The 12,292-nt window shown below is 35.9% G+C and overlaps 1 protein-coding gene across 6 annotated transcripts in view; it reads left to right on the plus strand.

The window, feature by feature from the left end:
- Positions 1-697: 697 nt before the first annotated feature.
- The window catches only part of TANK (TRAF family member associated NFKB activator), a 96,157-nt gene continuing 84,562 nt past the window's right edge, over positions 698-12,292 (plus strand). For 3 of the 6 annotated variants that reach the window (XM_086369612.1, XM_086369430.1, XM_086369541.1), the window contains exon 1: positions 700-832. The gene's annotated coding sequence lies outside the window, so the exon portion shown is untranslated. Of the gene's footprint in view, positions 833-12,292 lie in introns of all 6 variants that reach the window. The other 3 variants (XM_086369606.1, XM_086369586.1, XM_086369459.1) reach the window with 2 other exon arrangements.

A 12,292-nucleotide genomic window follows, 5' to 3' on the forward strand; every position in this document is an offset into this window, starting at 1 on the left:
CCTCATCTGTAATAAAAAGGAAATGGAACAGATGGTGTTTAAGGACACCAGCTCTGAAATTTTACAACAAAGGAAAATATCTGGGGTGCACATGCTGCCTTCTATTTGCATGTAGAACTTGATGTTTTGCTCCAAGTAGCCTGAGAAGAATCTATGTGTTTGTAAAGCATTTCCCCAGTGTTCTGGCACATACACTTATCCATAGAAGAGCAAATCTTAATTCCCTGGGAGGAAAACTCTTAAGAAAGCAGAAAATTGTGGTCAGACTCTGGAATCCAGCATAAACTTTATTATTATGAGGCTTCATTCTAGTGACCTCTGTAGGCCATGTAGCAAAGACAGCTATACTAAAATCTTGTCTTCACCTGCTGTTTATAACTATACTGCTTAGGTCCAAAAGTGATTTCCTAAAACCTTAAAAAAACATTTATCAAATATGCTTTCTTTAAAATTTTCTGACATGAAAATGTGCTTAATCCAAATGTATTTTGGGATTTACAATTTCTGGATTTTTGTTAAAATATCCTAGCTCTTCAAGTAAAGCATCTTTGCTTCAAAAGGAAGTCAAAGCTACAGTCACGGTGGTTTACAGACATTTCTGGTAGCCTTTGCTTCATTTCAATATCTTGCCATGATTGGCTGTTGATAGTTACAAAAAAGGAAGTCTTCAAGTTGGGGGATTTCTCAGTGGAAGTTCCCAGTTTAACACAAGGGAGATCTCAGGACAGTTTAAGCAGCATTACTAGAGCCTGCAGATAAAACTTCCAGACTCTGTAGCTGTCTACTTTAAAGAGCAGTAGTCTACGAAGGAGTCTTGTAACCTGCAAAAGAGGTAATCAGAACTTTAGTAGTTCTTACCAATTCACAAACTAGCAAGGTAGCCTGGATGTCTTAAACCGCTGTGTTGCAGATTCGCTCCACAATTGATTCTGTTAAGTGAGTAATTTATGATGTGATTCAATAACGTCTTTTGTTCATTGCCATAGTTGGAAGTTCAGCCTTTTAAAAAATGTGGTCCCTAGCCAAGATTACAAGAAATTTTTAAAAACTGTGATCCTTTTGCTACTGTCCCAACTTTTAAGATAAAATTTATGTCTCTATTTGAAATGTTTTTTTTAAAGTTTATGTCTGGAATACAGCCTTCTCCAGTGAGTGGTTTCTATAACGTAAAACTTAAAAGGTATCTATTTGGCATAAGTTAAGTTGTATATAGCTTATTAGGTTGAAAAGTAAATGCTATATATATATATTCATACTTTTTTGGTTAAATTTTTAAAGATCAATTCTGACCTGATTCAGTGTGTTCCTTTCCATCTTCTAAGAAATATGTTTATAAATATTTCTTTACAGTATTTTCCTTATATTAATAGAAAACTTTGCATTACCTATCTTCAAACACTTAAATTTGCACAATAGCAATCCAGTCTTATTTCATTATCAGTTGGCCTTTATTTTCACAAGAAGTGAATATTAAAGATTGTGTATTCTTAAGAATAAGTTGATTGTTCAAAAAAGATGAAACTACAATGGTCATCACTACTGTTATATAAGCACTTGCCATTTATTGTGTCTGCCAGAGGGAAAATGATTACAGGACCTTCCAACTAGTAGCTTCAGTCGTGTCTGACTCTGTGCGACCCCATAGACGGCAGCCCACCAGGCTCCCCCATCCCTGGGATTCTCCAGGCAAGAACACTGGAGTGGGTTGCCATTTCCTTCTCCAATGCATGAAAGTGGAAAGTGAAAATGAAGTCGCTCAGTCGTGTCCGACTCTTAGCGACCCCATGGACTGCAGCCCACCAGGCTCCTCCATCCATGGGATTTTCCAGGCAAGAGTACTAGAGTGGGTTGCCATTGACTTCTCTGAGTAACTAGCAGAGCCAGGGCTTAACCATAAATCCACATCACTTCTTTTTTTCTGGCTCTCTGTGACCACTGCCTTACCTTCTTACAACATTGAAAGATATTTTAGGATATCTTATCCAAACTGCAAAAAGGATAGGGTTTTGGGGGAAGGGTAATACTGGGCCAAGGTCACAGGAGAGCGAAGTCATTTACAGAAACAGATAATTCATTCCTAGGTCTTCCTTGTCCTTACTTGCCTACCCCATCTCCTCACTCCCTCCAGGGCTCTCTTCTACCTGGACACAGGTGCTCACATTTATCTGCCCCCATGCAGGACAAGGACCTGGGAATGTATTCCCGGTCTAACCTGACTGAAGTTCCTGCTAGCAGTCAACTAAAGCAACGTTCAATTATTTCTCTTAAACACTTGTGACAGTGAAAGAGATGGCCAACTGGAAGATTCAAAGAAATCTCTAAAATTCCTCCCCAAAAGTGTTGGTTGGAATTTCATGAAACTTATGCACTAATTTGAAGAAAACAATCATTCTTTACAGGAAAGAAACTTCCTGTCTGCAAACATTTTTTCTTTCCATGTGCTAAGGCCTCAGGAAACAGGTTGTTTATTATAAAATGTATTCCAATGCATTTTATCTTCTTCATGAGGTTAATAGGGATGCAATCTTGATAAGGACATTCTTTCCATCGTATTTTCTAACTAAATACTGCTGACATTTAGGAAAGTTCTTGATGTAATAATTTTATCTTGCATCCAGTCATTGCATTGATATTTTACTTATTCTAAATTATTTTGGGTAATTCACATGCAATGCCCAGATAGGAAAAACATAACTTTGTCTTCTTTTTTTCTTCTGATGGTAACATTGGCAAGAACTTCTAGAACAGTGTTTAATAACAGGAGATAGCAGCCAACCTCATCATGTTCTGATCTCAGTGGGAATTTCCCTAGTGGTTAACATTAAGAATGACGTTGGCTATTGGTTTGAGATAAACACCTTAATCATAAAAACCAAATAACTACCAAATATACTCCTAACCCTAATTTGCTAAAAGTGAATCAAGACTTCATGTTAAACTATATTCATTGTCTTTTTTATATCATTAGAGACAACCGTACAAGTGTTTCTACTTTTAAACTATATGGGTCCTGTAGTTACATGATACAGTAATTGCATTTTTTAAAGTACATGTTATAGAAATCATCCCACAGTAATAAAAGTAGGTTCATAACTATAAAGTGTATTTTGTTATCGCTCTAGATAATAAATTGGCTGATCAAAACAAACCAAACCTACACATTTCCTCCTTTTCTCTTCAGTCCACATGCTTTACGCCTCTCCTCTATTATTTTGGCTTCACAATTCAGTTCACAACTCAAATTAACAGAAAAGAATGAAAACAATGTGGCATAGCCAAGGAACCCTATCAAGGCAGAGCAACCATTACTCAAACAAAGCAGCTGCTCCTACACATTGTGCAAAAAGCTTTCTTCCTATTTTAGCAGTGCTATCTGCAGGCCACAGTTCAGCCAAAAGTGGTGTGTAAAATGTGTGTCCAAATTGATTCACCTTATACCAGTTTATATTAACAAAACACATACTGAAAAAGAAATGCCTATAGTTTATTGAGAGTTTTTGCATTCCTATTTATAAGTGAAATTAATCTTCATTTTTATTTTCTGATAAAACTACCAAACATTTCCATGTTCTAAAAAAGTTTCATGGGACTTAGTGGCTCCTTGAGATGTTTAAAGAGAAAATCTTAGCACGTTTGTCCTTGGCACACATTTTTGGAAGTAATTCTTTAAAAACTTTTCAATGTTTTCTGTTGTTATTGATCTATTCAAGTTTTACGCTTATTTTTCACACAGTTAAGGTTTTTTATGTATTTTATAAGTAAAGTTTTATGAAAGTTTTCAAATGTATTATTATGCAAAGTATTGTATTTCTGATCATCTTCATAACCATATGGATAACCATTTTCATTATTAACTTTGTCCATTTATGTTTTCTCTTTTTTCCCTGATATGACATGTCAAAGTATGAATCTCTTGGATGTATCACTTTTATGGTTAGCTCTTTTTTAAATAATTAATTATTGCCTTTATCTTTATTCTATTTTCCTACTGCCCTTCCCTCTTTTTTTTAAACTATTTTACTTTTCCTTTCCTTAGTTTTAGAGTCGGATGTTTAGTTCATTTATTTGTATTATTTCTTATTTGGGAATCAAAGTATTTAATTCTAGGAATTTTCTGAATACTATTTTAACAACTCTTAAACACTTTTGCTATGTCAATTTCACATTATTATTTTGTTTTTTAGTTGCCATTTTATTTCCTCTCTGATCCCAGAGTTATTTAGGAAAACAAAGGGTTTTTTCTTTAGCTAATAGATTTTTTTAGAACAGTTTTAGATTTAGAGTAAAAGTGAACAAACCCTACAGAGAGTTCCATGTACAACCCTGCCTCTTCCCCATCCTTCCCCCTGCTCCCCAAGACAAATAGTTTCCCCTATTATTAACATATTAATGTATGGTATACTTGTGACAATTGAGGAACAATATTGGTACATTCTTATTAACTCAGTTTATAGTTTATTTAAATTTCCTTATTTTTTCCTTTTAAAAAATTGAGGTAAAATTCAGAGCAAAATTAAACATTGTAAAGTGAACAATTCAGTGGTATTCAGTCCACTCACAATCTTGGGCAACCACCACATCTATCTAGTTTCAAAGCATTTTTATTACCCCAAAAGGAAACCCTGTACCATTAAGCAGTTGCTCTGCTTTCTTGTTCTCTTCAATCCCTGGGGACAACCAGTCTGTGTTCTGTCTATACGAATATAGCTATTCTGCATATTTCATGTAAGTGAAATCATATATGTGACTTTTTCTGTCTGACTTTTTTCACCCAGCATAAAGTTTTCAAGATACATCTATGTAGTGTGTATATGCAATTTATTAATCCATTCATCTATTGATGGACAGGGTAGCTGAGCTGTTTTCCCTTTTTGGTTGTTGTAAACAATGCTGCTATGACTGTGCATTTGCATTGTTTGAGTACCTAATTTCAATTCTTTTAAGTATTTGCCTCACAGTGTAATTGTGCATTTGAATGATTTTCTTATGTTTAACCTCCCTTTCATTCCAGGGATAAACCACACTTGATCATGATGTATAATCCACTTAATATGCTACTAAATTCAGTTTGCAAGTATTTTGTGGAGAATTGTTGCATCTTCATCCATAAAGAACCAACTCCAGTTTTCTTGCCTGGAGAATCCTGGGGAAGGGGGAGCCTGGTGGGCTGCCGTCTATGCGGTCGCACAGAGTCGGACATGACTGAAGCGACTTAGCAGCAGCAGCAGCAGCAGCATCCATAAAGAACGTGGTTTTTAGTTTTCTTGTAGTATCTTTGTCTGGCTTTGGTATCTGAGTAATGCTGGCCTCATACAATGAGTTGGGAAGTATTCCCTCCTCCTCTATTTTTTTAAGAGTTTGACAAGTGAAGTGAAGTGAAGTGAAAGTCACTTAGTCGTGTCCGACTCTTAGTGACACCATGGATACAGTCCATGGAATTCTCCAGGCCAGAATACTGGAGTTGGTAGCCTTTCCCTTCTCCAGGGGAGCTTCCCAACCCAGGGATCAAACCCAGGTCTCCGGCATTGGGGGTAGATTTTTTACCAGCTGAGCTACAAGGGAATCATTCTTCTCTAAGTGTTCAGTAGAATTCACTGGTGAAGCCATGTGGTCCTGAACTGCTTTGTTGGGAGGTTTTTGGTACTGAGTCAATGTCTTTATTTGATACAAATCTATTCAGTTTTTTTCTTTTTTCTAGATTCAGTTTTGGTATTTTGTATTTATAGGACTTTATATATTTCATCTAGATTATCTAATATCTTGGTGTGTGGTTATTCACACTATTCTTTTATAAATAATTCTTTTTTTTTTTTCTGTTTGGTGTGGTAATGTCCCCATTTTCATTTCTGATTTTAGTTACTTGTTATTCTTTGCCCTTTTCTTAAGTCTAGCTAAAGTTTCTATTTTTTTGATCTTTTCAAAGAACTGACTTTGACTTCATTGATATTATTATTTTGCTATTCTTTATTTTATTCATCTCTGCTCCAATCTTTATTATTTCTTTCCTTCTTCTGTCTTTGGATTTAGTTTGCTCTTTTTCTCTACTTCCTTGAGCTGTAAAGTTAGGTTACTGATTTAAGATCTTTCTTCTTTTTTAATGTAGACATTTACTTCTATTAATTTCCCTCTGAGCACTGCTTTCACTGCATTCTATAAATTTTGGTATGATTTAATTTTTTTCACCCATCTCTAAGTCTAATTTCCTTTTTTAACTCATGATTTTAATATGATTTCCTTTTTTAACTCATTGGTTATTTAAAAATGTGTTGGTTGACTTCCATATTTGTGGATTTTTCATTTTTCCTTCTGTTATTGATTTCCAGCTTCATTTCATTTGGTTGGAGAATATACTTTGCATGATTTCAATCTTTTTAAATATATTGAGACTTTTTGTGGCCTAACATTTGATCTGTCTAAGACGGGAGAATGTTCTATATCCACTTCAGAAGAATGTGTATTTTGTTGCTGTTGGGTGGAATATTCTATATATATATATCTGTTAGATCTATTATTTATGTTATTATTCAAGTCTACTATATCCTTTTTGGTCTTCTGCTTTTCTATCCATTACTAAAAGTGATGTAGTGAAGTCTCCAACTGCTAGTGTAGTACTCTCTATTTCTCCCTTCAGTTCTATCATTTTTTGTGTTATATACTTGCGGGGGGCTCTACTGTTTGATGTGTATATGTGTGTAATTGTTATGTCTTCTTGATAAATGACACTTTTGTCATACATAAGGTCTCTTTTTTGTCTCTAGTAACAGTTTTTAACTTAATCTATTTTGTTTGATATCAATTTAGTCACCCCATCTCTCTTCCACTATTTGCATGAAAAATTTATTTCTGTTATTTTATCTTCAACATACTTGTGTCTATGGATCTAAAGCAAGTCTATTATAGACAGTATATTGCTTGATCTTGTTATATTATCCACTCCACAAAACTCTGCCTTTTGATTAAAAGGTTAATCTATTAACAGTTAAGGAATTACTGATAAGTAAGGGTTTACTTCTGCATTTTTATTATTTGACTTCTATATACATTATACCATTTTTCTGGTCTTCACTTCCTCCACTACTGCCTTCTTTTGTGTTTGATTCTTTTCTGTGTACCATATTATTCCCTTCTCATTTTATGTATTTTTTCAGATATTGTCATAGTGGTTATCATGGGGATTATAATTTGAAACATTTATAACAATCTAATTTGAGTTAATACCAGCTTAGCCTTAATAATACAGAAAGCTCTACTCCTATACAGTTTATTTCCCTCTTCTACATCCTTGTAATCACAAATTTCATCTTTATACATTGTGTGCCTGTTAACATAGATTGATAAATTATTTTTAAGCATTTTCTTTTCAGTATGTAGGAAATAAAAAGTTACAAACCAAAAACAAAATCATGACAGTCTTTATAGCTACCTAGATAGTCTATGGGGTCACACAGAGTCGGACACGACTTAAGTCACTTAGCAGCAGCAGCAGATAGTTACCTCAACCAAAGTGTATTTCTTTGTGTTGCTCTGAATTATTGTCTAACGACCCTTTTATCTGAGTGATAGTTGCTCAGTCATGCCTGACTCTTTGCAACCCATGGACTGGAGCCTTTCAGGCTCCTCTGTCCATGGAATTCTCCAGGCAAGATTACTGGAGTGGTTGCCATTTCCTTCTCCATTTTATCTGAAGGACCCTCTATAATTCCTTTAAGGGTAAATCTATCAGCAACAAACTTTCTCAGCTTTTTTTTTTTTGTATCTCAGAATGTCATAATTTCTCTTTCATTTTTGAAAAATGGTTTTGCCAGATACAGAATTTTTCATTGACACCTATTTTTTTCCCCAGCATTTTAAGTATGTCATCCCACTGCTTCTGGCCTCCATGATTCCAAAGTGAAATTGGCTGTTAATCTTACAGAGGATCCCTTGTATATAAAGAGTTGCTTCTCTCTTGCTGCTTTCAAGATTCTATTATTATTGTCTTTGGCATTTAACACTTTGATTATAATGTATCTCAGGGTGAATCTATGAGTTTAGCCTACTTGAGTTCATTGAACTGCTTGAATGTGCAGCTTCAGTCTTTCAACATATCAGGAAGTTTTCAGCCATTATTTCTTTAAATTTATTTTCTGCTCCTTTACTCTCACCTCTCCTTCAGAACTTCCATAATGTATATTTTGGTTTGCAAGATGATGTTTTATAGGTCTCTTAGACTCTATGAACTTTTCTTTATTCTTTCTTTTTTTTTCTGTCCCTCTATCTGGATAGTTTCAATTATCTTATCATCACATTTACTAACTTATTTTGCCTGCTCAAATCTGTTGTCAAACTCCTCTAATGAATTTTCCATTTCACTTATTGTATTGTTTATCTCCAAAATTTCTATTTGGTTTCTTTTTACAATTTTTTTATCCCTTTACTGATAATCTCATTTTGTTCATATACCATGTTCTGACTTCCTTTGGTTGCTTGTCCATGGTTTCCTTTAGCTCTTTGGGCATATGTAAGACAATTAATTTAAAGTAAGATATTTTTCTACTAAGTACAATCTCTACATTTCCTGAAGGTAAACTTTTAAAGACTTTTTAAATGATAATTCTGACTACTTACTTAGTAAAATTAAAAATCAACTGCATGTACAACCAGCTACTTAAGTTACAGATATTACCTGTACAACATGGGTTTGAACTGGTGGGGCCACTAATACCTGGATTTTTTTACAAACATGTACTACAGTACTGCTTCTCTGGTGGCTCAGTGGGTAAAAAATCCACCTGCAAAACAGGAGACTGCCTGCTATGCAGGAGATCTGGGTTCAGTCCCTGGGTCAGGAAAATCCCCTGGAGATGGAAATGGCAACCCACTCCAGTATTCTCATCTGGGAAATCCCATGGACAGAGGAGCTTGGCAGACTATAGTCCATGGGGTCACAAGAGTCAGACACAACTTAGTGACTAAACCACCAACTACCACCACTACAGTCCTACATGATTTGTAGTTGGTTGAATCTGCAGCTACAGAACCATGGATATGGAGGGCTGACTGTAAAGTTATATGTGTATTTTCAACTCCTTAGCGGGGTTGGTGTCCCAATCTTCTGGTTGTTCAACTATGAACTGAATCAGCTAATGTTTACTGAGTTCCTCCTATAACTTAGGTCCTGTTAATATATTATCCCACTGTACACACACACATATAGACACAACATTTGAGGCCAGTAATATTATAATTTATACTTGACAGGAGAAGAAACTGAAGCTCAGAGTTGGTAAAGTCATGTGGTTAGTGAATGGCAATACCAACATACGAATGAGGCAGTTTTAATGAGAGCTCTCATTTATAGTCTGTTTGCATTAGCCTGTATCAACTTGAGTTTGCCTTTGTGAGGGCAATGGCCATCTAGGCCTCAGACTGGTATTGCAAGTTTCTTTAATATCAGTTTTAATAGCCATTCTAACTTCAAAAACATCTAAATAAGTGTTTTAGAATTTAAAGTGTGGTGCATATCATAAAGGGAAACGGATAGGGTGAAATATGAGCCCGTAGTTCTAACCTGGAAGAGAAGTGAAGTGAGGGCCTTGCTTTGACAAAGCCCATTCAACTGAGGCCTTAACAGACCAAGCAAAATGTGAAGGAAACACGTTCTGCGATTGAGAAAACACACTAGCAAACAGGACAGAACTATTCTGTCTGAAAAGAACAAAACAGGGAGCATTGGAGGTATTGAAAAAAGCCAGAAGAGGAGGCAGGATATGAGTCTATAGAGAAGTAAGAAGAAACCTTATACTATGTTTCAGTTCAGTTCAGTCCAGTCGCTCAGTCGTGTCCGACTCTTTGTTTAGAGTTTGGATTTTATCCTAAGGTTAATGGGAAGTAACCTTGGGCGCTAAAGGAACATAATCAAATTTAGACAGTATGAAGAATTCTTTAAAAACTAGGAATAAACTACCATATGACCCAACAATACCATTACTGGGCATATACCCTGAAGAAACCATAATTGAAAAAGAATACACATAATCCAATGTTCATTGCAGCACTGTTTTTTTTTTACAATAGCTAGGACATGGAAACCACCTAAATGTCCATCAAAAGATGAATGGATAAAGAAGTTACTTAGATAATATTCCATTGCATATATGTAGTGGAATATTACTCAGCCATAAAAAGGAATGCATTTGAGTCTGTTCTAAAGAGGTGGATGAATCTAGAGCCTATTATACAGAGCGAAGTAAGTCTGTATCTTACTTCACAGACTAAAGAAAGAGAAAAACAAATATATTAACACATACATGTGAAGTCAAGAAAGATGACACTGATTTGCCTATTTGCAGAGCAGCAATGGCGACACAGATGTAGAGGACAGACTTGGGGAAGGGGAGAGAGGGACGAATTAAAAGAGTCACATTGAAACATATCCATCACCATATGTGAAATAGACAGCAGTGAGGATTTGTTGTCAGACTCAGGGAGCTCAAACTGAGTGCTCTGTGACAACCTAGAGGGGTGGGATGGGGTGGGAGGTGCAAGGGAGGTTCAAGAGGGAGGAACGTATGTTATACCGATGGCTGATTCATGTTGATATACGGCAGAAACATGGCTCAGACGGTGAAGTGTCTGCCTACAATGCGGGAGACCCGGGTTCAATCCCTGGGTCGGGAAGATCTCCTGGAGAAGGGAATGGCACCCCACTCCAGTACTCTTGCCTGGAAAATACCATGGACGGAGGAGCCTGGTGGGCTGCAGTCCATGGGGTCACTAAGAGTCAGACACGACTGAGCGACTTCACTTTCTTTCTTTCAACACAGTACTGTAAAGCAATTATCCTCCAATTAAAATTTTTAAAAAGAATTTTTTTAAAAAAGAAAAAAATTGGAATTTGCCGAGAGAAAGTTAGGGGAAAAGTTAGAAGACAAACATGGTAAATGTGAATTTGAAGATGGTCTGAACAAAGAGTGTCAATAGAAACAGTGTGGTGGTGAGGACAGAGGGTGACAATGAGGGCAGAGTGAGGTGAAAGTCACTCAGTCGTGTGCGACTCTTTGCGACCCCAGGAACTACACAGTCCATGGAATTCTCCAGACCAGAGTACTGGAGTGGGCAGCCGTTCCCTTCTCCAGGGGAGCTTCCCAACCCAGGGATCGAACCCAGGTCTCCCGCATTGCAGGCGGATTCTTTACCAGCTGGGCCACAAGGGCAGCCCAAGGGCAGAGTATATGCTTGCAAAAAAAAACAAAAACAAACTCAGACTTTCCTGCCAGTCCAATGGTTAAGACTCTGAGCTTTGACTGCAGGGGGCATGGGTCTGATCCCTGGTTGGGGAACTAAGATCCCACATGCCATGTGGTGCAGCCAAAAAAAATTTTTTTTAATGTCGTAGAGGAATGCTCACAAGAGTTGCTTATTAGATGATTGATAAACCACTGGGATGAGAGTTTTACATCTTTGTTATCTGAGCAATGTTTTCCTTTCTTTGTTCCTCTATTGAGGAACATGAAAAAATAAGGAATTACCTGAGGGGCCAGTGGTTAGGATTCTGTGCTTTCACTGCCGAGGGTCTGGGTTCAATTCCTGGTAAGGAACTAAGAACCCATGAGCCATGAGATGTGGCAAAAAAAATAAACAAACATGAAAAAATAAACATATAATTTTCAATTCTATTTGTAATTATTTACCTTTATGTTTAAAAAAAAACATAAAATAGTATATGTTCAATTACAATGTCATTGCTAGAATGAGAACCTATAATTTCCTTGTTTTCACAAATAGAAAATAAGAAAATGAGGAAATTAGAACTTTCTCCTTCCTGCCACCTCTTTTCCAACCACTTGAGATCTTGTTGCTATAATCAGGAAGTTTAGAACACATTATTACTAAGTTATTTATTTATACTTGGACTGTATGTTAAAGATCACTTTTAATATTCTCATTATATTTGTGACAAGTTTTTGTCTCATCCAATATTTAAATTATTTCAAATATTTATAGGTATTTCTTTTATAACAGAATTTCATCTTTCTTAGTTTTTGTACTTTGATTTCCTTCCTGACTTACTAAAGTGTATGTTCAATTATTTCGGTACAGAGGTGATATATTTCTGAACTATGAGGTATCTAAGAATGCCTTAGGTTTCCTTTCCTATGCAAATGATAATTTGTGTGGGTATAAACTTTGTAAGTCAAATCTATTTCAGGCTATGTATATGTTATTCTATTCAGCTTCTGAAGTTTAATGTTGAAGATAAGTCTATTTTTCCTTTCTTCCTTTGAAAGTAGTTTATTTTTTCTGAATTCTG

This window comes from Bos grunniens, chromosome 2, assembly GCF_055505025.1.
Source record: "Bos grunniens cultivar Pamir isolate PY7600 chromosome 2, Bosgru_T2T1.0, whole genome shotgun sequence".
Classification (NCBI taxonomy): domain Eukaryota; kingdom Metazoa; phylum Chordata; class Mammalia; order Artiodactyla; family Bovidae; genus Bos; species Bos grunniens.